We start from the raw sequence: 25,793 nt of genomic DNA, 5'->3' as shown, positions 1-25,793 counted from the left end.
ACTCCGTTCTCAATGGCATGCGATCGGGACCCGTGGTTCGTTTCAAAGAGCAAGATCCCGGCCCGGCGCGGCGCGGCGCGTCGGTGGCGTCGTCGTCGTTCCCGTATCTCATCCCCGGCAGCGTTTTCTTAACGAGCTGCTTCGTTCATCTCTCACGTACGAGCCGCTCGGTATTCGCGAGGGCCGCAATCGGCTCGCCGCGAGTGCAAGCGCGTAGTACATCAATATGAGGATCGCGAAACGATGCGTTTGGGCGCGACCGCGTGCCGCGACTGATAGTCTGCGCATGCGTCGCATTCCCGTTCCATCTGTCCCGCTCGTTCGCGCGTGATGCGCGCGCCTCTCCTCGTCTGTCCACGGTGACGCTCGGCGGTGCTCGTGTCCGCGGTGGTGGGGATAGGCGTACCACGGCGAAGTTCGCGGCGGGACGCGGAGAACGCCAGTCGCGTGGCGGCGGTGGGGCGAGAAGGGTCGAAGGGACGTTAGGGGAATCGCTGGGGAATCGTTGGTGGGGCTGGGCGAAGGGACGAGACGAGAGGGAGGGGAGACGGCCGGTGTCGGGCAATGCCACTCAACTGAATCCCCGCTCTGTCCTAGCGGCAGTCTGACGCCGGTCGCGCAGTCAGCATGGCTGGATTTTCTCGCAGTTTTTCGCCGGTTCTGCCGTGCTAGTCGGGTCGGGAGTGCGTGTCCGCTGTCAGTGTGTGTCGGTCGGCCCGTGGTTCGACATATCCAGTGCTTTCGTAACCCGTGGCAGATTCCCCGTGGCTCCTGACGGAGCGATGCGAACGAAACAGACGCCAGACACCGTACGAACCTAACCTCCAAAGACAAAAATGAGCCGAGGCATTGCTGCTCCGGTTGTATCGCGGACCCGGTGACGCTCGTTCTCGTGTCGTTTCGAGAACCGAATCTCTTCATCTTTTCCTCTCTCTCTCTCTTTCTTTCTTCCTTTTGTTTCTATTCTTTCGTTTGTGTGCTCTGTTGATTGTTGGTGTTTGCTCTCGAAGAAGGTGGTTCGAAGACACGTCCGTGGTCGCGCGTAAAGTACGTTACGTCGCGTGACAGCCCGAGACTCGTGCATCCTCGGCGAGGGACGAGGACAGGGAACGCGGAAAGAACAAAAGGGAACGAGTGGGAACACTGCCGTGTGCGTCCCTGTTGGTGAAACGGAGAGGGAGCGAACGCGATCCAGCTGGACGGAGCGAGGAGCATCGTTCACGGCCGCGGAAGGGAAAAAAGGGGAAAAGGGGAGGTCACAAAAGGGACTCGACAACAAATCTTGACCCCCGGGAACGAGAGGGAAAGATTTCTTGGAAACTCGGCTTCATGCGGACGACTGGTGTTTTCGACCTGGACCAGCTCGAGCTCGCCGGAATTATTTCTTCTTCTTCTTCTTCTTGTTCATCTTCTTCGTCATCATCATCCTCCTACTCCGCGTCTTCTTGTTCTTCTTCTTCTGCCTCGTTGCCGGTGAGTTGCCATTATACTCTGTCCCCCGAGCAGCGTATAATAGACGAAAAGACCGATGGAAAATTTTCGCATTTCTCGCGCGCGCTCCGAATCCCGCATGCAGAGATGTCTCTGCGCGCGGCTACGCTCGGAACGTGGCGCGGAACCGAGCCGAGCCGAGCCGAGCCCGACAGCGGCGCGGCGCGGAGCGGAGCGGCGTCTCGCCGTCGGCGTAATTTTCTCTCGCTCGCAAAAAGAAGGAGAGCCATGTGTGTACGTTGGCCGGGCCGAGTGTAAACAAGCGCGGTCCTTTTAAATGCCTGCACGTATCGCCAGCCCGGCTCTCTGTTATCTGTCTGACGCAATTTTCCCCACGGTTTTTACGCCCCCCCCCCCCCCACCTACACCCCCTCTTCGAATTTCTGACGCGGGGGCGTCTCAACAGGTCAATGTCACGGCTCCGCTACGCGTCGGTCACCGGTGACCGACATACCGCGAAATATGCTTCCTTATTTTCACTTTGTTGTGTATTTCTTCTTTTTTAGCTCTTGGGAGAGTACTGACAATTTTTTCGAGTTTGAATCTCCATGCTTCAAGCTGCATAATGGCTGCCAAGATAACAGTTCCACCCCCTTTTCATGAACAATTTAAATCAATAAATTGTGGTCCATTTATGCAGTCACATTTTGAAGATACATCTTGGCATACTAACAGCGAGGACCCTAACGTTTTACAGGAGAATAATTCTTTCAATGTTCAGCCGTTTAAAGCCACCTTACGCATTGTTAATATTAATTCATTATTTTGTACATTTTTGAGAACTTTATAAGGACATGAGAAATAGGCTGATCATTTTTACCCATTCAAATGTATAATAATTGGTTATTATATGGAAGCTGTAATAAGTAGATCTCTTTATGCAAAATAAAAATGCCTGCTTCTGCAATCTTTTTGATCGATTGAAAATAATATGTCGATATCCTTATATTCTTTTAATTTGCTTACTGCATTCAATTTCGCCCGTTCACTTTCTCCAAAAATGTACGAAATCCGCCCAGAAGCACGAAATTGATTAATTCACACTCCGAAGAAGATACAAGTATTAGTAAAAACGTAAAATGATTGTAAATCAACAATTTAATGGACAGCTGAATCACCTGAATATGTAAAAATACTTTCCACCGTGCGCAATACTTAGGAAATAAAATGCTGTTCTGTAAAGCTTGAAATGTCACTCGTGTCGCCCCGTAATTTATTTAACTGTGTAATTGGTAGCGAGTGGAGTTGGCGGAAATGGGCAATACGCAGTGAATGCATAAACGATTCAAGGCTGTTACGCGCAAGCATAGTTATCGTTAATTTGTTTAAGTTCGTCTTTCTGTTATCGTAATTCCATTGAAGCGAATGTTGTCGGCTCGTTCAAATGCTGCCGCACGATGAATGAAATGATGAGCCTGACTCTAATGATGTACTCCTATGGTTTACTGGGTCGTGCAGTCTTCAGATAATTTGTAATTCGATTGGCGCGAACTATCGTCATACTTTATATTTAGAGAGTTTATCTGCGGGAGGGACAGTTGATGTTTCGTTCGCCGAGGTTTTTCAACCTCGATAACAAATGAGCAATACACTGCGCAAAGATTCTGGTCGTAATTGATTTTTTCGATCTCGATAGTTTGGACAATTCTGACCGTAGGATTAATTATCGCTGAGAAATTGCAGCTTTTCAATTGTTAACCCTTTGCACTCGAAGCTATTTGAACTTCCGAACGAAACATTTCTTCCGACCTAGAATATTTATACATATGAAAATGGTGCAATTGACTCGTACAACACTGAAGTGTTTAGTAATTTATTAAATACAAACAAATTTAACCCTTTGCGCTCGGCGCTATTTTCATTCTAAAACTAAATTATTCTCTTCCGTCTTAGAATATTTTCATTTTATTCATACGAAACTGATCCGATTTCCGCATATAATATTTAAATGTTTAGTAATCTGTTAAATACAAATTTTGTAATGTAACAAATACATTGTAATATTTGTTGTAATTTCTTTGAAATAATGCCACAACAATTTCTAGTGGTGCTTCAGAGTCACCACTCGAGTGCAAAGGGTTAATAATGTAAAAAATATTTTGAATAATGGTATAACAATTTTTAGTCGCGCCTTACAGTCGCCATTCGAGCGTTAATGGTTAATTCTTCGCATGAGATTCGATTGTTTTTTGATTTTTCTCAATAGTTTGGAAAACTCTGATCGTAGGAGTAAATATCGCTGACAAGTTGGAGCTCTTTAATTGTGAATTCTTAGCATGAGATTTATCTCATATTTGAATTAGTCGCTTTTTAGCAAAAACCAAAGTGAGCTTTAACTACTCCTTTCTGATTTTCATAAGTAATTCCGTGGAGTTAATTTTTCTGCTATCGGAGGAAACATAAAGTAGGAAATGTTCGCACACGTTCGACTCGATGAAAAGATGGTTTATGTAACGCGGGGTGTCGTTCATGTCTGAAAATAGTTTCGATTCGCATTTATTGCAAGCTCAGCAGTCGCGGTCGTAGATTAGACCGGCGCCTTTTTATTCATGCGGGGGAAGCAATAAACATCGGGAGAACAGCATCCATAACAGGATATTTGTATGCGGCAGCGTTGCATCCTCGATACCAGCGCTGGTTCGCGTTGGCTGATGTCACGTGGTGACGAAACGAACGGAAAGATTAATTGCATCGTGACGATCGGCCAGCTTCGGAGAGCGATCGCCGCGCGTGTAAAAGACGCGGCTCGACGGATCGACGGCTGCGTCATGTTAGTTTTTCGAATGAACGTCCGGCTGGAAAAACTGGTAGCGTTATTCCCGTCGTGTGCAACCCGTTGTACGCGATTGTGATCGTGCCCTCGGGCCCTCCGCGACTTATCGGTTCTGCGACTCGTGGATTTTTCGCGTTCGCGAAACCGCCGCCGCCGCCGCCGCGAAGAAACCGGAGAAGTTACGCTATTGTTTCTATTACAATTTCTAATGTTCTGTTATTTCATCGGGGATTGCGAGAGATCTCTTACACGACGACTAGACATTTTCTATGGTCGAGTGAAAATCGTGTGTTTGCGCAGCATGCGATCTTACATTCGGCATTTGTGTAAGGGAATGTGAGCCGGTAATAAAATACACTCGAAGTTTGTGCTTCGGGAGATTGCAAGGGGGTAAAATAAAAATCGGAGAAGCTTTAATATTCTACGGGCGAAGTAACTTTCCACGGGGTGGGTTCGTTGACGAGCGGAGATCACAAAGGGAGCAAATTGCGACAAATTGGTCGGTAATCCTCTTAAGATCCTTTAAATGCTTCCCATACACCGAAACGAGCCACTCGCGTTCTGTAAGTCGCTATTTACGCGAAAATAAAGCGCCTCTTCCAATCTCGCTCATTCCGAAACCCGACAACCGCTGTTCTTGTAACGCGAAACCCAGATCCAACTCCTGTTTCCAACAGTATTAACCCTTTGCGCTCCGATAATTGCTACGGCTCCCGCGCGAACTCAATTATCAAACAGAATTGAAGTTTTGCTCAAAGTATTTGCTTGCTTCTGCGGTACATTGTTATGCGATACCACCGGATCAATCTGGCAACAGAAGAGCCTCTCGGAGGACAGCGAACACGATTAGGCGGAATAGTTCCGACACGTCGGACATTTCTACGGAACTGCATTGTTGCGGTCAAAATAAATTCTCTCGTGCAAACAAGTTCAAGAACGTTCGTTTGTCTTCAATTTAAAAATTGGTTGAACGATCGCTGCAACAGTTTCAATAAAAAAAATATTTCTACGAAACTATTGCATCGTGGCGACTAAAATAAAAATATTTTCATGCTGTTGAGGGTATATAGAATAGCGTACAAAAAGTTCAAGAACATTCGTTTAACCGTCCCCTTACCAAAAATTGATTTTTTAACAAGCAGCAGCGACGAAGCGTGGGACCTACCGCGGCAATAGCTCCAATAAAAAAATATTTCTAGAAAACCACTTCACTGTCACACTAAAAAAAAAAAAAAAAAAAAATATCTTCACACTGCCAAAGGTCCATAGCATCGCGTATAAAAATTCCAACAACGTTCGTTTACCCGTCTCTCTAAACAAAATTGCGAAAGTCAGCTACGAAAGTGGCCCCCTCGAACTCGGAAGAGGAATTCGATCGCGGTAAAAATGCTTTACAAGCGAAACGGGCAAACGGTCCGCGTAATTACCATGACTGGCCGATATCCTCGAGTTCGAAGTACATATACATACACACGCATTTGCCACGAAGAAAAACCTACCGCTAGGCCTGGCGCGAGAAGTAGCAGGCGGCTTTCACGAAGAAAGCGCGCGTCGTTTTTCCTCGGGCAAGGCTTGGTAACCTCGTTGCCTGGTTCCGGCATTGCTCGCCGGACAAATTATACATTGTAACATGCCGGTCGATCGATCGGGGCCTTATTAAATCCCGAAACGATCCCCCTGGCGCGCGGATATCTTTTCCGTTATCGGGCCGCGCGTATCCGTGCTCGCGGCGTTTTTTCCGCGTGGTCGGCCCCGCGCGTTCGATTCCGCGCTAATAACGCGACGCTCGTCGCATTAACCGCGGAACACGGATATTAATTTCGTTATTAGACCCCTCGGCTCGCGTCCCGGGCACTCGTTGCTGCCGTTTTTAGGGCCGGTTTTTACGTAGACCGGACCACCACCGCTCATTAAGGCGAACGGTTTCACGACGGACGTTTTGTACTTTGCATAGAAAAGGTTCTCTCCTCGTGGCTCGAGATTAAAGAGTTTCCGCAGCATCGAGCCGTTCCTTCGACCCCCGACAACAGCCCGCCCGTTCTTTTTACGAGGGACGCGAGGCGCCGTTGTAACGCGAAAATGACAATCTGAATGCGAAATTAGGTGGGCGACGCTTCAACACCGGCCACCGACGACGCTCTGTGTTCGACTATGAAAAATGCATCAGCCGGAGGACCTCTCGCGGGTAACTTCGATTCTACCCGGGGAAAAATCGGTGAAACGCGCGCCGGGGAGCGAGCGGGACCGAGCGGAGCCTCTCTTGGAACGCTCCGAGGACCGAGGTCTCGGGCTTCGAGTGCCTCTCAGGAATAGACAATGTCAGGAATTGCCGACCAAGTTCAGCCTAGTATCGGGGCCATAGAGCTCTTCTTCCGTCCCCGAGGTATTGGAGTTCTAGCGGCCGCCTGTTTTATGCATAAAATATTACAGGCTGAATACTTATTTCGGGGTTTACTGCCGGCATTTCGCGGAGGGTGCTGTGCACTACCTTCTCCGCTTCTACGGAACCACTGGCCTCGCTGATCTCCGATATACAAGCTATAGAATTATTCATCGGTGTCAAAATTATTAGTCTGCAAATTTCCACGTAGAGTCGAAATTTTATGGGCTACCGAGAACAACTCAGACCGACGGAAAAATTTGGTTCACATGCATGCTGTTTTGGAGCTGCGTGTGTATTCATCAGAGTAGACAATCAGACTGCAGATCTGTATGCAAAATCTAAATTCCCTAGGTTAAGAAAAAAAATTGGAATCAGAGATGAATTTGGTTAATATGCCTTGTACGAATGATCATTCATTCGTGTTAACCCTTAGCACACGAATGGCGACTGTAAGGTGCCACTAAAAATTGCTGTATTCAAAGTATTTTTTACATTATTAAATTTGTTTGCATTTAACCCTTAAGCGCATAGGTAAACTAAATATTAGGAACGTGAATGCATACATGGGGTCCATTGAGGACCCCGCTTACCTAATTCCTTGCTAACTTTGATTACAGCAACAATTTATTTCTGTAAACACATTAAACATAACCTAAATATTGACAGAAGCAAATAGCTGAACTCTCAGTTCACAAATGGCGCGGCTAAAAATGTTAACACAAAATCCAACAGTGGGGTCCTTTGCGGGGACCCCACTCATGCATTTAAGGGTTCATAAATTACTAAACACTTCAGTATTGTGCGGGTAAACTGCACCATTTTTGTATGTACAACATGAAAAAAAATAGAAAGGAAATATTCTAGGTCGGAAGAAATGTTTCGTTTTGGAGTTAAAATAGCTTCGAGTGCAAAGGGTTAAAATGAATAGACATAATCGTAGTGGATGATCATAATGAGACGACAGAAAAGTTTGGTTAATCTGCGTACGTTTCTTCATATTTTAGATCCGTATGCATGACAATTCATTAATGTTAGAGGGAGTAGTAGTCAGACCGCAGATGTTCCTGCAAAATCGAAATTTCATAGGCTACTCCAAAAATATGCGGTGGATGCGAAAAAATGAATTAGTATGCACAGTTTTCTCATTTTTTGAAGCTGCATTATTCATCGATGCACGAGTGAACAATTTTAATTACGCTGCAGATCTTTATGCAAAATCTAAATTTGCTAGCTTATTCCATAAATATTACAATGACGGCGAAATTTTTTTATTTATGCATGATGCATGCAATTTTCCTTGTATCCTCATGCATAAAATATTACAGTTTGAATACTCGTATTGGGATATTGAGACTTCTGAGCAGTTCTAAGCAGTCTATGTTGGTCTTATCAATTTTATTTTGAGATATAAGGGCTCTACGAATGATCATTATTGGAATTTGGAGTGCTGGAGTGAGTGATCATAATTGGAACGCAGATATTTGTGCAAATCAAAATTTTTGTAAATTATTCTACGAAAATCAGAATGAGAGGGTAATTTGATTAACAAATCTTACAACGGATTAGACCACAAATCTTGATGCGACACCAAAATTTCATAGATTATTTCATTAAAATGAGGAAGAAATTTTCCTATCTTCAGTTGCAAGGCAGGCTTTTATAAATATTTTTCTGGTTCGGTCCAGATTTTGAGACGAAAGATCGATACCGAACGATCAACACGCATCGAGTTTCCTTTACGGAGTTACGTAAGGAGATTGCGTAATCTCCGCTTGTTTGCAACACGTACAGATTACATTAAAGCAATAAGAGGTCGCCGTTTTTCCTTGTTGATGAATATTTCCATCCGGAGCTCCCGATAAGACACTTTAATCTTTTCGCAAATCACAGAAAATTGTCGTACCGCTTCTTCGCGCTCGAAATCTACATGTATCTGATTTCTAAAAAGAATCAGAAAGAATATTGTCTACAAACGCACACACACGCTCCGAGAACTATGATAAGGATGTGACCCGTAGTTTTCCGAATTATCAGACGGACGTATCGAGTTCTGCTGACCGAATTTGATGTTGTGTGAGTAATTTCATTCCGGGAATGCCTGGCCATCCAGGCCCCTCGGTTCGAATACAAAACGGCTGCAATGGCAGCCAGCATTCCGATGAATTCAATCGATGGAATGTGTGTCTCTGTTCTATGTTATCCGCAGTGTACAAAAACGTTTGTCAATTATCGCGATCCGAGAGACGGAGTAGGGTGACACCGTACAATGAACGAACATACCTCGCATTAAACGATAAAACAACATTTATGATGCCCTCTCTCTATAGAAATTTATACAGTAGTTGTATTGCAAGTTTTCCAGATGTCTCGCTGAACAGACCAAATGTTTTCTTTGTAACCTACTCGTCACTACATTAACCCTTTGCACTCGAAGCCATTTTAACTCCAAAACGAAACATTTCTGCCGACCTAGAATATTTCCCTTCTATATATATTTCTTTTTTCATGTTGTACATACGAAAATGGTGCAGTTTACCCGTACAATACTGAAGTGTTTAGTAATTCATTAAATGCAAACAACACATCTTGCACGGGCACTTTGCCGCCAAAGTCTTGCCGTGTTGCATTCATTCTTGCAACGCACGTTTTGTATTTTTGCAACGCATGTCTATCCGATTTTATTGTAAAAACATCACAAAAACCCATCGATAACAATAATCCATCAATAATCCGTGATGAACGACTTTAGTCGCTTCCCGCGCAAGATGTGTTAACCCTTTGCACTGGAAGCCATTTTAGCTCTAAAACGAAACATTTCTTCCGACCTAGAATATTTCCCTCGTACATACAGTGAGGAGCAAAACTGAGTCCACACTAGTTGAAACAACATAACTTTTTTAAAATTAGATCAAATGACTTGAATGTTATTGACAAGTTAGAAGGATTAGTTTATTAGACGAGGTGTAAACAATTTTTGGAAAAAATTTGAATTGGTCGGAATCGCAAAAGAAATAGTAAAAGTTGGATTCTTCAGCTTTTTTATCTGAGCCTGTGTTGAAAATTTAAAGAATGTGTTTGATTCGCTCGAATAAATTATATCCATGCTGAACATTTCACCGATATTGGTCACTTGATCTAATTTAAAAAAAAGTTATGTTGTTTCAACTAGTGTGGACTCAGTTTTGCTCCTTACTGTATATTTTTTCATACTGTACATACGAAAATGGTGCAATTTACTCGTGGAGTTCGGAAATCTTTACAAGTTTATTAAATACAAACAAATTTGATAATGTAAAAAATATTTTGAACAATGATACAGCAATTTTTAGTGGCGCCTTACAGTCGCCATTCGAGTGCTATCGAGACCAAGGCGGATCTTAAGTCAGTGTCTGATGGCTGTGAACGGAAATTATACAGCAGTTACCGACCTGCTGTCTTTGCAAAAGTCATGTGACTACCCTAGGTCCTAAGTGTACAGGGTGTCAAAAAATTATATGTCACGGCCACCATAGCGTGATTCTACACCTACGATTTCGTGGAAATTGACATAAAAAGCTCCCCGCAAAATTTACCTTGACCTTGAAAATCAAGATCAAAGAAACAAAAAATTTTTTTTTATTTTAATCGTGTCCTACTGGTCATAAGGATCAACTTTGTGAAAGAAACCATGGGTCGCATCTCAACCGTTCTCTTAAAAAATGATGTTGCATTTCTTATAATTTTTGCAGCTTCTTTATTTGTAAATTTTTTACACCCACCGCCAATATATAAGTAAATAGCGTACTATCATACAGCGGGTACCATCAGTAAGCTATCTCGTTGGGTATGAAATTATCATGATCACGATACTCGTATTTCTCTAACTACAGAATGAAAGAAAGAAGTTGCAAAAATTATAAGAAATGCAACATCATTTTTAAAAAGAAAACGGTTGAAATGCGACCCATGGTTTCTTTCACAAAGTTGATTGTTATGACCAGTAGAACACGATTAAACAAAAAAAATTGTTGTTTTTTGACCTTGATTTTCAAGGTCGAGGTCAATTTTGCGGTGAGATTTTTATGTCAATTTCCACCAAATCGTAGGTGTAGAATCGCGCTAAGGTGGCCGGGACATATAATTTGTTGACACCCTGTACAAGAGAAAGAGAAGGAGATGGAAAAATCGAGAAAAATCGATCGATCGGAATGGAAATCTGCGAGAGGAAGATTTGCGCGGTTGTGTTGGAGGGTCTCGGGTCGTTGGCTAGGCTGCCGAGAGAACATCCCCGGCGAGGTCGGCTTTAAACATCGCTCGGCTTTAATACAGCGCACGAACCCTCGCTCGGGATCTACACTGCGGAGATGTAGTAAAAATTCCACATCTGCGGGGTTCTCCGTCGAGGGCAGAGAGACAAAGATCGCCGGGTAAGGTCGGAAAGAGAGAATGCTAATGGCGGGACAAGGGAGGGAAACTTTAAGACACCGTTTGTAGTTTGTGTGTAGTAGCGAGGGGGAAACGGAGGGGGGAGACGGTATTAAATCTATTTCCCCCGGTTTCTGGGCAACAGCGGGGCCCTGCTGCATGAAACATTCAGTGCGCTACCCGAGCCGCGGGAGATGCGCTTCAAAATGTTCGGAAAAACCGAATTCCCACCGGAAAATAGCCGCCATTAACCCTTGGAAACGGCGAGCCGGGCTTTCCTCCTACGCGGGATGCTCGAAATACCTTGTTCTCCGCGTCTGGAATATTTAAAAGTGATTTGTTGTGTCGCTCGGAGCTCGGTCGCGCGGATCGCGAATGCTCGTAGTTCCACCAGCCTCCCCCGAATGAATTAATAATTATCGAAGACAAAGTGTCTTCGAAACGGCGATGTAATTTTCTCATGAAAAGGACAAAAATCACAAGGATTAATTTTCGCTATAAAATAACAAAATAACGTGGCTCTTTTACGTGATAAATGTATCGAATTGAAAGGAGCCACCGTGCGAGGTAAAATTGAGAAATTGAACGGCACCGGTGATCAATTTTACTGGACCAGAGCTACATATAACCGAGCCCCGCAGTCGAGCGCGTTCTCTCGCGGCTAATTATTGAAGACAAAGTGTCCCCGAAGTTGGCGCAGTTGCGAAAGAAAACGGCAGCGTAAGAGAGCGATTGATTAAGAATGCCGGCGTCCAGGACGCGGTTGTTGGCCACTAGGCCAGGGAAAATGAATGGCGTCCGCGAGGCATTCCGCCGGTTTCTGGAAAGCGGCTCGTTGCTCTGCGGCCATGCACCCGGAGCCAACTTGATTTGCATTCTGTCCGGGATCGAGCCCTTGTAGGGTAAACTGCGTCCATTTTGATATTGACGTCGAGAGACGCCGAAGGAAACGACGACGAGGAGGGGGAAGGAGTAGGGGGAAGAGGAGGAGGGGGCCTCGTTGGTGATTCGAGCGTCGATAATGAAATGTGGCTCGCCAAGCGAAATACGTTTCGAGAAGTTATCCGTAATGATCTTCGGGAATATCGGGGCAAGATGGAAACTTCCGTTCCGCCGTTGGATACGATACGGCACGGACGTGGCCGAACAATTTTCCAATACAAATGGAACCGAGCAATGAATGTACTTATCGGAATTGGCTGGCCGCGCGGAACTTCTATCTGCTGAAGGATCGCCCCAAGAAATTATTGATGCGGTTAATTAGATTGTGTTTGAAATTTATCGGAGGCAGCCGGCCAGTTTAATCATTCCGTAATAACTTCTGCAATTCTGCGCGCTTTGCGACCGGCGGACGTGTCGAGAATCATTCGTTCTTAACCCCCTCTACGAATTCGTACTCTTGGTGAACACGTTAACTCGTGCTTACTCAGGTTATGATCATAGGGGAAGGTAGCCGAATTTGGACCAATTTTATATGTTTCAGTATATAGAGATACATAAGAAGTGTCAATATAAATTAGGTAGGGGAAAAGAAACTCACTAAGTGTACCTTCAAAATAATACCATCTATTAAATTTGAAGAGACATTTATAAAAATTTATTAAAAAAATCGTGTCATCGGTCCAAATGAGGAAACCGGTTTCCTAAATTGTACCTCTAGTTTCCTAAATTGGACCATTAGCTTTCTTAACGACAATTGGAACAAATTTTTAATGTTTAATGTTTGATATCGTAACAGAAACCTAAATCTAACATAACCTCTCAAAATTGTAACTGCAAATTATAGATAAATAAGTAAGCTTTGTGATGATATAGTAATTCTTGTAATTACTTAAGTTTAGCTGAATTAACGGCTTTCACTCTGACGTCGAAATAACTAATTTTTTACTTAGTCAAACAAATAACTCTTCTATCAATGTAACATTGTTCACAAACACGATTGCATTAACCTCGTCTATATCTACGTACAACAAGGTGCCTATCCAAAATCGCACAAAGACTTCACCAATCTTTGGATATCATAGTGGTCCACATTAGGCGATGGTCCAAATTAGGCTACCTTCCCCTACTAGGTTTAATTTTCACTAATCATATTAAGTTTAATTTAATTTTAATTTTCTCAGGTGCCTTTGAGTATATAATTTAAGACTAAATAAAATATTCGAGGAACTTGATATTTGCAGTTATCGTACACACAGTGATTTCTCTATATATGTCGCCAAGGTCTGGATGATAAACGTCGCGGAGTTATCCCCACTACCGTGGTGTATCCCCATGAAGGGCCACAAAGTTCAAGAGGCCTGGGAACCGTGTTGTTGACATATATCAAAAATTGAATATAGTAAAGTAGGGACAGTTAGCGACAGTTAGGGTACAGAAAATTGGTTGTGGTCTTGGGAGTCCTCGGTTAAGGGTTAACCAGAATCCACTAATTGTAAGTACGAACAATTTCTTGTTCTTTTACGAACTTGTTGAGGACAAAGTGGTTCTAATTCACGCAGCCACGAGGAAAACAGCGTGACTCGATTAACTCTAATCGACACGTAAGAAATTGCGTCCTGCGTAGAATCATCCGCGGACAGGTTCTGAAGTCGCATGATCGATGAAAGATAGTTAACCAGGTAATAAATATTCCCCGGGTGTCTATTTGCGTAACATTCCCGTCCCGGAACAATGGTTTGATGCAAGGTCCGTCTCGATCGGCTGAAAACGACCATTTCAATAAAAATAACGTTCGACTCCCCGGCTGGAATAATACCATTGTATTTTTAACCGAATTCAGTCCCGCTCGTTCCTTCTGTATTTTTTAAACCGATCAACCGTTTAATTCGGAATGCTTTTTTTCATCGAATTGAATTTCACGGCTTGTAACTTTATGTTTATTCCGTCGATTTTCGCGTGTACAAAAATGAGAAGATCTTCGGAGGCGAACAACCGCCGCCGGTTTGTTGGTTCATTACCGGGAGGAGTAAACAGGAGTGTGCAAAACGTTCAACGGGTAGAAGCATAAAATCGTCCGGATATCACGGTCGAGCGTGTTCCGGAGCGCGTTAAAAGGGATCAGAAAAAACTTGTCGGATAACACGGTGTCGCTGTTTCCTCCCGAACTTTTTTCCTGCCTGCGAAATTTATAATCCTCTTCGGCGAACATAATCCCCGCCGATTGTTTCCTGACCCACCCTTCCCCCGCTCTTCCGGAATTTTCGTTGCTATCGGAATTACACGGAACTCTTTAAACTAGCGAACAAACGCGGACACTTTTGATGCGTGTTCGTCTGTCAGGCTAATTCCCCAAAGCGAGCCGGGCGACACGTTGAAACGCAATATAAAACGATTCTTTCATCGGAATTAATTCGTCTGTGGCACTCGGCGGTCCGCTTTTCGGACGATACGCCGGCACTTAGGGCAATTAGTGCTCTTGTTATCTCCGAAAAAACGAACAGCGACAAAGGGTTTTTCTCTCGTTTCTAGAAGGATTTTTGTTGGAAACGATTTTTAAAAATCGGCGAGTATCGCGATCATTCGGTTGTAAGCATTTCTGATCGGTTACATATGGTTATTAGAGACAGTTTATCTGTAGTAATTAGCCGCAAACAGGTATAATTTAGTCTGGAATTTCAATCGATTGCTCGATTGAAGTAGCCGATTTCATTGCAGGTAAACACTTTCACCCGTCGATTCTTTATTTTCAGCGCTAAACTTGTTCCTGAGAAGTGACGTTTAATCGGAACAGGTATTACGGAATTAAGTTAACGTTATTTCAAGTGCTGACACACTGTTGTTGTAAAAACGATCGGGGAAAATTTCTTATTCAAGCAGACGTCGCGAAGAATCGAGGACTGAATTCGATATTGTGTTGTGTACTCTAACATTGGGTTTACGGAGTACTAAAAGTGACTTTTTTATATTACTTTATAAAAATATCAAGAATGTGCTGCCCAAATTTTTAGCCATTTTATTTTAATAACACATACCCAAAGATATTTTGTTAAATAGTTCCACACGGATGTGTCTTTAGAATCTTAATAATTGTAAATTAAAAATATTAGAACCCGGCATTTTGACGGGTCCCGTAGACCTAGTGTTAAATAGCAAAGTGTATAAAATTAATGTGACTATTTATAACTAAACCGTGGAAGGAGCGAGACCTGCAATGTTAATAATTGTAAATTAAAAATATTAGAACCCGTCATTTTGACGGGTCCCGTAGACCTAGTGTTAAATATCAAAGTTTATAAAATTAATGCGACTATTTTTAAGTAATCCTTGGAACGAACGGGACCTGCAATCTTAATAATTGTAAATTAAAAATATTAGAACCCGTCATTATGACGGGTCCCGTAGACCTAGTGTAAAATTGCAAAGTGTATAAAATTAATGTGACTATTTTTAAGTAATCCTTGGAACGAACGGGACCTGCAATCTTAATAATTGTAAATTAAAAATATTAGAACCCGTCATTTTGACGGGTCCCGTAGACCTAGTGTAAAATTGCAAAGTGTATAAAATTAATGTGACTATTTTTTAGTAAACCTTGGAACGAACGGGACCTGCAATCTTAATAATTGTAAATTAAAAATATTAGAACCCGTCATTATGACGGGTCCCGTAGACCTAGTGTTAAATAGCAAACTGTATAAATTTAATGCGATTATTTTTAAGTAAACCGTGGAACAAGAGAGACTTGCAAATCGTCGAATGTTGCAATTATTCGTTTCCCTTGGCCCAGTGACCGATAGCGTCTCGGACATCGTTCACGATATGTCGAATATCGCATTGAATTACGTTCGACCCCCGATAACCCCGTCTGCTCTTGTTCCTTTTCAATGAAAGGACACGCGAGAACGATTTCGCACCGATCGCGACACAATCGGCGGTGAAGTTCGTCGGAGGACGCGGATCCTTCGGGCGATCGATCGGTAAGTGCCGGCGATCTTAATAACTGCATTCCTCGGTCGGTCTAAGTGTACCCGTGTTCGCCGAATTCTCGACAATTATCTTTGGAACTCGGTCGAATCTCGTTATCAATGCTTCGCGCGGAAGACGCGAGCCTTTATGGCGGATTATCGGCGTTCGATGGACCCGGGGATATTCGCGTGCCATTTGCCTTCGCTGTTCCCAGTTCCCAGTTCCTCGGAATTCGAGAAACGCGACGCCCGAGATGCGTCTTTGGACCTCCGACAGTCCTTTCTCGGGTGCACTTGCACCAGTCGCTGCACTGCGCGACACAGACTCGAGATTTGCGCATTCGATACTTACTCTCTTTCGTCAGGTTCCGATTTCTATATTCCAGTTTCGAACACGGTTCTGAAAGGTTTTCAATTTTTAACCCTTAGCACTCGAATGGTGAAAGGCACCACTAAAAATTGCTGTATCATTATTCAAAATATTTTAAAAATTTTTAAATTGGTTTATGTATATAATTTAATTGTTTAATGTTGCTTCAACATCAAAGGTCATTAGCAACACGGCACATTTTCTTACAATATATTATACATATTTGTATGTATTTAATAATATTGAAATATTCTAGGTCGCAAGAAATGTTTCGTTTTGTGGTTAAAATAGCTTCGAGTGCAAAGGGTTAACTCTAGTTTTAACGCTATAACCCCCCCGTATGCTGTGCCGGGGTCATTCGTGACCCGTCGCGGCGGGGATAACCGTCAACATGTACAATTTTATTTCGATATAAGATAACGCTTTTTATTTCGAAATAGGAAAGTCTTTTTCTTGTTCCGAAATACAGTGTGTACTCTATATATGTCCGAAATGCCTAGCCGATAAAAGTCCCAGAACTACCCCCACTGCCGCAGGATATACCCCAAGAAGCTCGAGACACCTCGGTAGCCGATGAGTGTAAAATCGCGTGGATCAAACAATAGTAATCTCCTAGGCGATATATGTCCGTGGCTGGACCCGCGTTTTGGACATGTATCGAGTAAACACTGTATTTCTTTTCACTCGTTAGAGTGATCGAGAAATAAATGTTTATGTGGATTTTGTATCTTGAGAACAGGTCTTGTTGAACAATTTTTATTCTGCGTAAATGCTGCAAAGCCTAGTTTAATGCTTAAATATTGAAGAATTGAATTTTATTTCGACTTAAAGAACTGAATGACACTCGTGTTCATCGCGAGTCTGCCTCGATATTATATGTCAAGGGATTAACACATGTACTGTGGATTTTTATTTGCTGAAAGACGATTCATCGAGAAAGGATCGATAAATCTATAGACTCTTTTCCGAGAAACGTGTTCAATTAATCCTAAGAAAAAATTGTAGGAAATCTCAGAACTTCGAGAGGATTGAACGGTTCTTAACAGTTCCTAAATTCTGAAGGTCTTTGAGCTTTGAAAAGTCTCGGAGATTTCCACGATTCTCGTCGACGAGCGGTGACTTTGACGGTGATCCGTGTAACACTATCTTTTTATATCCCCTTACTCATTGAAACGCCTGCACAATGCAAGTATTTTAGTTCGTAGAGACTCTCGGAACTTTCGAAAGTTTGAAGACCTCAAACATTTACAGGGCTTGCCGCTCCGATATTATACTCGTTCAACATTGTGCCGAGATTTTCGATACCCGCCGAGTTTGAATAAAATCCCGAACGATTCGAAACTTTTCGCCTTGTCAGGAAATATACTTCGAACGGTGTAGAAATTCTACGGATTTCGATGAAGCAGCTTCGAAAATGCAGACTGGCCGCGGTGCGGACAAGAGTGACCAATTCTGGAAAATACGTTGTCGTAAGTCCATCATTATTCGTTGAAAAAATAATCGGTCAATTGCTAGAAAGATCAAGTGGAAAATGCACAGAGTGAGAAAAGAAAAATCGTTACATATAATGTATTAGGACCTTGAATAAGTTCTCGCTGTTTCTTCAAAAATGGCAATAGCAGTACCCCGTTCGTGGAATTTCGAATGGTAACACACATGCAAGGTAGTAGTGTATCTAACCTTAAATTTCAGTGTATGGTAGTTCACTTTAGTGTAAACAAAGCAATTTTTTCTTAGTTCTGAAAATGTCTACTTTTGTGCCAAATAAAGTGTATTTGCGGGGAATTTTATTGCACTACTTTATTCAAAAGAAATCTGCAGCTGAAGCACATAGAATTCTTGTCGAGACTTATGGTGACAATGCTTTGTCGGATACGACATGCAGAGACTGGTTTCGACGCTTCAAAAATAATGATTTTGAACTTGAGGATAAAGAACGTTCTGGCGCACCGAAAAAATTTGAAGACGAAAAGTTGGAGGAATTACTCGATCAAGACCGATGTCGGACGCTAGCAGAACTTGGAAAAACATTACAAGTAGATGAGTCAACTGTTTCAAAACGTTTCAAAGTTTTAGGAATGATCCAGAAGCAAGGACATTGGGTACCGTATGAATTGAAGCCGAGAGACGTCGAACGGCGTTTTCTCACGTGTGAACTACTGCTTCAACGGCAGAAAAGAAAAGATTTTTTGTACCGCATCGTGACTGGCGATGAAAAGTGGATACACTACGATAATCCAAAGCGTAGAAAATCGTGGGGTAAGCCCGGCCATGCATCAACATAGTCTGCAAAACCAAATATCCATGGTTCGAAGCTTCTTCTCTGTATTTGGTGGGATCAGCAGGGTGTAATTTATTATGAGCTGCTCAAACCGAATGAGACTATCACGGGGGAGCGCTATCGACTTCAATCGATGCGTTTAAGTCGAGCCTTAAAAGAAAAACGGCCGCTATACGAGCAGAGACACGTCAAAGTTATTTTGCTACATGACAACGCTCGGCCTCGTGTTGCAAAACAAGTGAAAACCTACCTGGAAACGCTTCAATGGGAAGTTCTACCCCACCCGCCGTATTCACCTGACATAGCCCCTTCTGATTTTCACCTATTCCGTTCGATGGCACATGGCCTAGCTGACCAGCGCTTTCATTCTTATGAAGAAGCTAAAAATGGATCGATTCTTGGATAGCCTCAAAAGACATGTCGTTTTTCCGACGCGCAATTCATATACTGCCAGAAAGATGGGAGAAAGTGGTCGTTAGTGATGGGCAATACTTTGAATGAAATGTTTTTGTTCCTTATAATTTAAATAAAGCTTTTATTTTGTAAAAGAAACAGCGAGAACTTATTCAAGGTCCTAATAATTATGGACTTTTAAAAACTGAGGAGCTGTCCAAATCTTAGATAGCTCAGATACCTAAAATATTGATAAGGGTTTGAAATAAGGGTTAGGTATCCAAAGAAAATCGAAAATATTCTGGAACACTTATCGAAGACCCCACTTTAATATATAATAGTTGGAACAACTATTCTACCGTCAAATGTTGAAACTGTTAATTGTGGAAAAAATAAATATTAGAAAATCGAAGGGTTAAACTTTGCTCCGGGCGTTATGTATTGATAAGGGATAAGTTATTCCGACATTCTCCTTTCGGTTGGCTAGGATTTGAACGATTCGAGTTCAGTCTTGTTGCCGACGCGAAGAGTTCCATCATCGACGGATTACGTCACTGTGGTAATTGGCTACGGTAAAACATTCATAACACGGTGCGTCCCCTGCGACGGGTTACCGGCGATTCTGTGAACGCTATTTCAGACTGTTCCATGACTCATTCCAATTCGTTCTCTCTTGATAAGAGCGCCGCGTGTCCCAAGTTTCGCGTTCGAGACAGCGGAATGGATTTATCGCAGGAACGTGACTTCCCGGGGTTCTTGAAGTTGCGAATCGATTTATACAGTAATCCGCCCTCGACCCGGTTGTTTAGAAAACTGCGTCACCGTCTGTTTACCCAACAATCATTAAAACTCGCCTGGAAATCTTGAAAAAAAAAGAAACGCGGCAGCGCAAATATTAGCCGCGATCATCTATAATGTATTTATGCTAATCCCAACCTTGAACCGTCGGCGACGACGGCCGCTTATGTCCATTTTAATTAACGATCACCCACTAACGAATCTCGGACGTGTTTCCGCGGAGGTGTTCTAAAAATTCTGTTTGCGCCAAGGAATTGTCAATAACCCGTCCATGTTGATGTAACAGTAACACGAAAATTTCAGGTGGCTGTTCAAGTTTGTTAGGATTTTTTGAACATTTTTAGTATGTTTCTCTGAAGGGTACATTCCTTTTAAGGTCATTTCTCGCTCATCTATAATGTATTTATGGTAATACTTGGAACCTCGAACGTTGACGATGTTCAATTAATTCCCATCCGTTTCTCTACATTTCTTTGATACATTTTATACCGATTCCGAGTAAACAGCAGTGTCGCCAGATGAGGGGAGGGAGCACGAATCGAGGGGAAAAAGTTACCCTCTCTCACTCTCTCTCGGAGTATGCGCGACGCAGACGGAACGCGTCACGTGACCGGCCCGAGGCGGAAGCGTGGGGAGTAGCGCGGTAGAAGGGGAAGTTAGAGTGGGGGAACAAGTCTTGATCTGGCGACACTGGTAAACAGTGTGTTCTGTACTGTCCCTGCCTCACAACAATGGCAAGAAGGGTCTCCGCTAGCACACAATGGCTGGGCTTTGACGTCACACACTTTAGCCAATCATTCGGCTAGAACCGAAAGTTCGCGTGGAATGACCCACTCGGACGGCTTGCAGTCGCATTCCTGCCGAATTCCTGTCAGGGTACTTCTTGCGAGGCACGCAGAGTATATTATTTTGTTAATTGTGAACCACGTGGATCAGCTTAAGGGCCAAGTTGCTGTATAATTTTCGTTCACAGCCTTCAGACACTGACTTAAGATCTGTCTTGGTCTTGATCCTGGTCCTAAGTCCGTGACTAAACTTGTCACATTTTTTGCTCTATATTATCGATATCATCGATATAATTCTGACGCCAGAAACGTGCTTCAAGTTTTTGGCTTTATTTCGCAGAGTCAAATCAAGACGAAATATCGCTCAATTTGTAGCCGGAGATGTTTTCTGGCTACTCGCGATTTCATCCAGAAAACTCATCCAATGGCATAAAAACTTTTATATTACCAAATATCTGCATAATCTCGTCAGAACCTTCCCCCTTCGAATGAGCCCTTTCCCAGCGAAAAGTATTCTCATATAAGGACGAAAAGTGGATGCACGTGAAACCATTTTCCGTCTAATTTTGTCGGTAACGTGGTCACTCTACCTTATCGTGAATTACGGAGTCTTGGCTCTGAACCCTTTAACACGTCGATTGCCAACTCAGCGGTTACAAAATTTGGCGAAATCATTATGTTGAAATAAATACGATCAGATGAGGATTAACGATCTCTTGGCGACATATTCCCATGCACGTTTCCGCACTTAGAACAGGGAGAGATCGTTCCGAGTATTCGCTTTGTGCTCGCGAATGGCTAATAACAGCGGAAATAACGCGTTCGTCTTACAGTAACTGGACGCTCGAGAGCGGCTCGCAGTCTTCAAGTTTCTTGCCGCGTTCTTCGGTACCTTTTTCCCGGGTTTTTCGAAGGGCAGCTTCCTTTCAGGGTCATCTTCGACTCGGCAAGTTTCTCGTGGCGGCTTGATGCGAAAAGTTTGAATGGTTTCCTTCTTCGGGGAGTCTAGCCGGCGACGTTTTATCCCTCTACATGCAAATCCACGCTGAAGAGCCAGAGACCGGGGTTTTCTGGCCACTTTGACCCCGGACCCGTGATTTCGTCAGGGGTAATCGAGTCTTGTGTTCTATCTTGTTCAGCGATTCTACTCTTCTCCGAGGACAGCCTGTTCCCAGGGGAGCATCCTACTCTCCTGTTTTCTAAACTAATTCCTCGTAACGACTCTTGCGCCCCGGAACGGGGAGAGGGGGGACGCGTATTAACAACGGAGACGCGGTTCCGTTCTATTTAAGGATTGAAGTTCATTAGCAAATTGCCAGTCTCTCTCGCAGTCGGCCTGGCACAGTATTTTCAAAATCGGAGTAACACGATAATGCCTCTCTATTTCTCTCTTGGCTCTCTCACTCTCCCCCTCTCCCCCCCCCTCTCTGTTTATTCGAGGAAATTCCGCGGAGTGGAAATTAATTTTTATGTATCAATCTCCGCAAATTAGTACACGATGCTCGACGAGTTTGCATGAAGGTCTCTCTCCCACCCTCACCCTCTCCCCCCTCTCTCTCTCCCCCGTTCTCGCATTTTTTAGCAAAGATTCTCGGAGTAATTTCCATTAGCTCTGTCCGACGATGCGCTAAATTAAATTTACATTTTTAGAGACTCATTCACAGCGACGCCTGAGAATATTTGCAGCAACGGCCGCCTGGTGGAGTGGTGTGGCTTCCTGTCAATTGTTAACTAGATTTTGCTCGGATGTTCTCGATGATTATTTATTTTAGGTTTATCCTGGAATATGTGAAACGGCAGGCGTTAATTTCCTGTTCTTCGAGAGAAGAGAGCTAAAGTATAGCATCTGTTGTAATAGCATCCTGTTCCAGTTTCGTAGTATGTGTTTAACCCTCATATCTTTCTCGGACGAGTTGCGCGAAAGATTCTATTATTCTATAATAATACAAATTCTGTTTTATTTATAGTCGTGAACGAATGTGTTGGCACGTTACAATTAGCTTTTAATTATGTGGTTGTATTCGGAAGACACCGATACGAGAAGTAGACATTGGGTCAATTTTCATCCTGAAGAACGTGTGTATAAAATTACTGTATCAAAATATTTTCTGCTTCAGTTTCGTATGCCTAAAATGAAAAAGAATCATCTAGGTAGCTAGAAATGTCTGTTTTTCGAGTTCAAATAGTTTCGAGTGCAAAGGCTTAAGGAGAAGTGAAATGGACAATTTTTATAATTCTCCGGGAATGTCAAATCGGATATTTTAAAAAACAGACCGTAGTAGAGTTCGTCATTATTTTTGTGTCGCGGATAGAAAAATTTCGATTTGTCGAAGCCATCGATTGTCACGATGGAAATTCAAAGGAGAACCGATTTGATTAAATTGTAAGATCCTCGGGCCAAGTATCGGGACAATAGTGCTCGACTAAAGGGACACCCGGTGTACAGAGAAGTCGAGTCTCTCGATCGCGGGGTTAATCGCGGGAAAAGCGCGATTCAGTGCGAACAAGACTTGCGAACCGTGGAAAATTTCGCGATGGGGGATCGAACGGGTCCTGGATCTTCGGCTTAGTCAGCGAATTCTTCGATTCGGTTCTGCTCGACGAGGCAACGACCGAGAGGGCGACGAACACAACAGGGGACCACGAAGCATGATGCTTCGTGGCAGAGCTGAGTTAACCCAGGGCAGGTAGTCGATGCACGCCAGGTATGCGTGTTGCCTTCGTGTTCCTCTCGCAGCTTCTTTTGGGTCGATCTTCTCTCTCTCTCTCTCTCTTTCTCCCCCCCCTCTCTCTCTCTCCGCTGTCGAGCTGTGTTTCTCTTTTTCTATCCGACGCCATTCTCTCGTTCCTTGGCCTCCTTTCCCAGCCTTTTTTCCGTTTTACCGGACCAGGGGACTCGTTCACTTCCCGATCGAGGCTATCGGCCCGCTCCCGATGGCTATTTCAAAGGGTCAAATCGAGCTGACGGGATACAAGCTCGATATTTCATCGGACGCCCTCGAATTTAAGTGTCTTTTCGTTTCTCACGCGAACGAGCCCTTTGTCCGCCAGAAGAAAGAACCGTCCGACGAACCGAAGATTATACAACCTGGCACGATCCGGAATCCGGCGGTGATTCTTCGGAAAAATCTCTGATCGTTCCGGTGAACCCGACGGCTGGGTCGAACAAGACTTTTTCACCCGACGCGCTCGACATGTCGGGGAAAATTAGGCGGAATTAATTGCACCGCGCAACGCGGATAGTTTTGACGATTCCGCGGCACTGGATTCGACAGAGGATCGCGTAGCAAATTTATGTTGGCACTGCGTATAGCATTGTTTTTTTTTAAATATGTGGAGGACCGCATTACCAATCGTTCTGCCGAACCACATCTTTTATTTTATTGTTCTGTAAATTGATAGTAATTTAAGAGTCATGACTTCCTAGATTCGCGATAAGGTAGAGTGACCACGTTACCGACACAAATAGGAGAAAAATGGTTTTACGAACCTCAACTTTTCGTCCTTATATCAGAATATTTTTCGCTGGGAAAGGGCTCGTTCGAAAGAGGAAGGTCCAATCTAGTGCGCGCTGATCATGAGCTGGCGAGATTATGCAGATATTTTTGGTAATATTAGGGGTACCCATAAGTTTTAAAATGAATTTTTACGTTAATATATTCATTGAATTCAAGGAAGTTGGAGGACTTCTCAATATCATACATTTAATTTTTCTCAATTTTGATTTCATTAAGAAGACTTATTTTATATTATTAAAGGTTCTGTATTATGCAAAGTGGTACGTTTATTGTAGACTGTTTCAATCCCACAACAGGAATCCGTTGGGGTTAGATCCATTAAAATCTCTATGCATCAATTTTATTTTAAATATTTTGGAAGCTACTTCCTTGGAATCAACGCTGGTCTCATTATTAGACCTAGTACAAATAGCTAATGATTTGATTTGGTGACTGAAAAATCTCTTTTTGTATCGGAGGTTTGTAACTCTGAGTCGGAATAGTCTTATCAGATATTTAACGTTAATGGTTGCATTGCGGATATTCACGAAAATTGTCATTTTCATGCGTGTGCTTAGGAGATTTATTACAAGGTAAATTACCTGCGGAACATTTGAATTGGTTTATGAAAAATCTGATTTTGCATGGAGGATTTGTAACTCCGAGTCGGAATAGTCTTATGAGATATTTAACGTTAATGGTTGTATTGTGAATCTTCACGCAGATTGTCATTTTCGTGCGTGTGCTTAGGAGATTTATTACAAGGTAAATTATCTGTGGAAGGTCCCTTTCCGAGGATAAAGCGGAGATATTAGCTTCAGTCAATAAGCATGGTTTCTCGCATTCTACAAGATTCCGCGATGTATTAATCATTTTTAGTGTTGCGTACTTCTGATTTCTTAACAGGATACTTGCTTCAACAATGCGAGACCACTGGCTCGTTGCGAAGAGATTAAATTCATAATTTTTATTTCGTACGTTTGTAATTACACAGTCATCAGACTTGCAAAATATCGAGGTTTCACACGAAAGTTCAAGCAGTGCGTACGAGAAGCAGTTTCATTAAGTTCTTTGGCTAGAAGAATTTGTGTATAAACGATGTGTACAAGTTTGACATTGCTATGAGAATAAGAGATGTTATTCGAGTGGATTCTAACGCACGACTTTCGAGTTAGTAAACAGTGAAAGGCGATCAGGATGGACGTCGACGTGCTATTGTAATCGAGCAATTACTCCGAACGACACAATGTTACGGGTTTCAGTTTGCGGACACAAAGAAAGGCTCGCGACAAATCTATTCGTCGCGTCTCATTACGCCTTATTGGCCGCGATTAACACGTTGTGCGACTGCCTAATTGGCTGCGTGCCGCGTCCGGGTTTCCCGCGTTTTGCATACGGCGGCGGCGTCGCGCTCGATCGCTCGATCGTTGAATCAACCGGGAGCCACATCGTCGCAAATGAGCATAGTTTAATGATTCTTACTATACTATTCCAATAGAATTACTTGAATGATTCCCCACAATTTTTATACCACTCGCTCCTTTCTTCAGCCTTTCCTCCTCACTTTATCCTAACTTTATTTCCAACTTAAATCTATCTTATTTCCTAACATAATTCCAATAAAGATTACTTCCCTTTCATTATACAAGACACGGAAAATATATTATAATATTAATATATTATTTTCAATCTGTTAAAATTGTTCAAGCAA

The 25,793-nt window shown here is 43.0% G+C and overlaps 1 protein-coding gene across 1 annotated transcript in view; it reads left to right on the top strand.

The window, feature by feature from the left end:
- Positions 1-491: 491 nt before the first annotated feature.
- Positions 492-25,793, top strand: part of Sfl (N-deacetylase and N-sulfotransferase sfl) — a 230,607-nt gene continuing 205,305 nt past the window's right edge. Inside the window, exon 1 of the mRNA XM_076806140.1 lies at positions 492-1,473. The gene's annotated coding sequence lies outside the window, so the exon portion shown is untranslated. The remainder of the gene's footprint in view (positions 1,474-25,793) is intronic.

The sequence above is a fragment of the Halictus rubicundus genome, chromosome 2, assembly GCF_050948215.1.
Source record: "Halictus rubicundus isolate RS-2024b chromosome 2, iyHalRubi1_principal, whole genome shotgun sequence".
NCBI lineage: Eukaryota > Metazoa > Arthropoda > Insecta > Hymenoptera > Halictidae > Halictus > Halictus rubicundus.
This window is presented reverse-complemented; position numbering and strand designations above follow the sequence as displayed.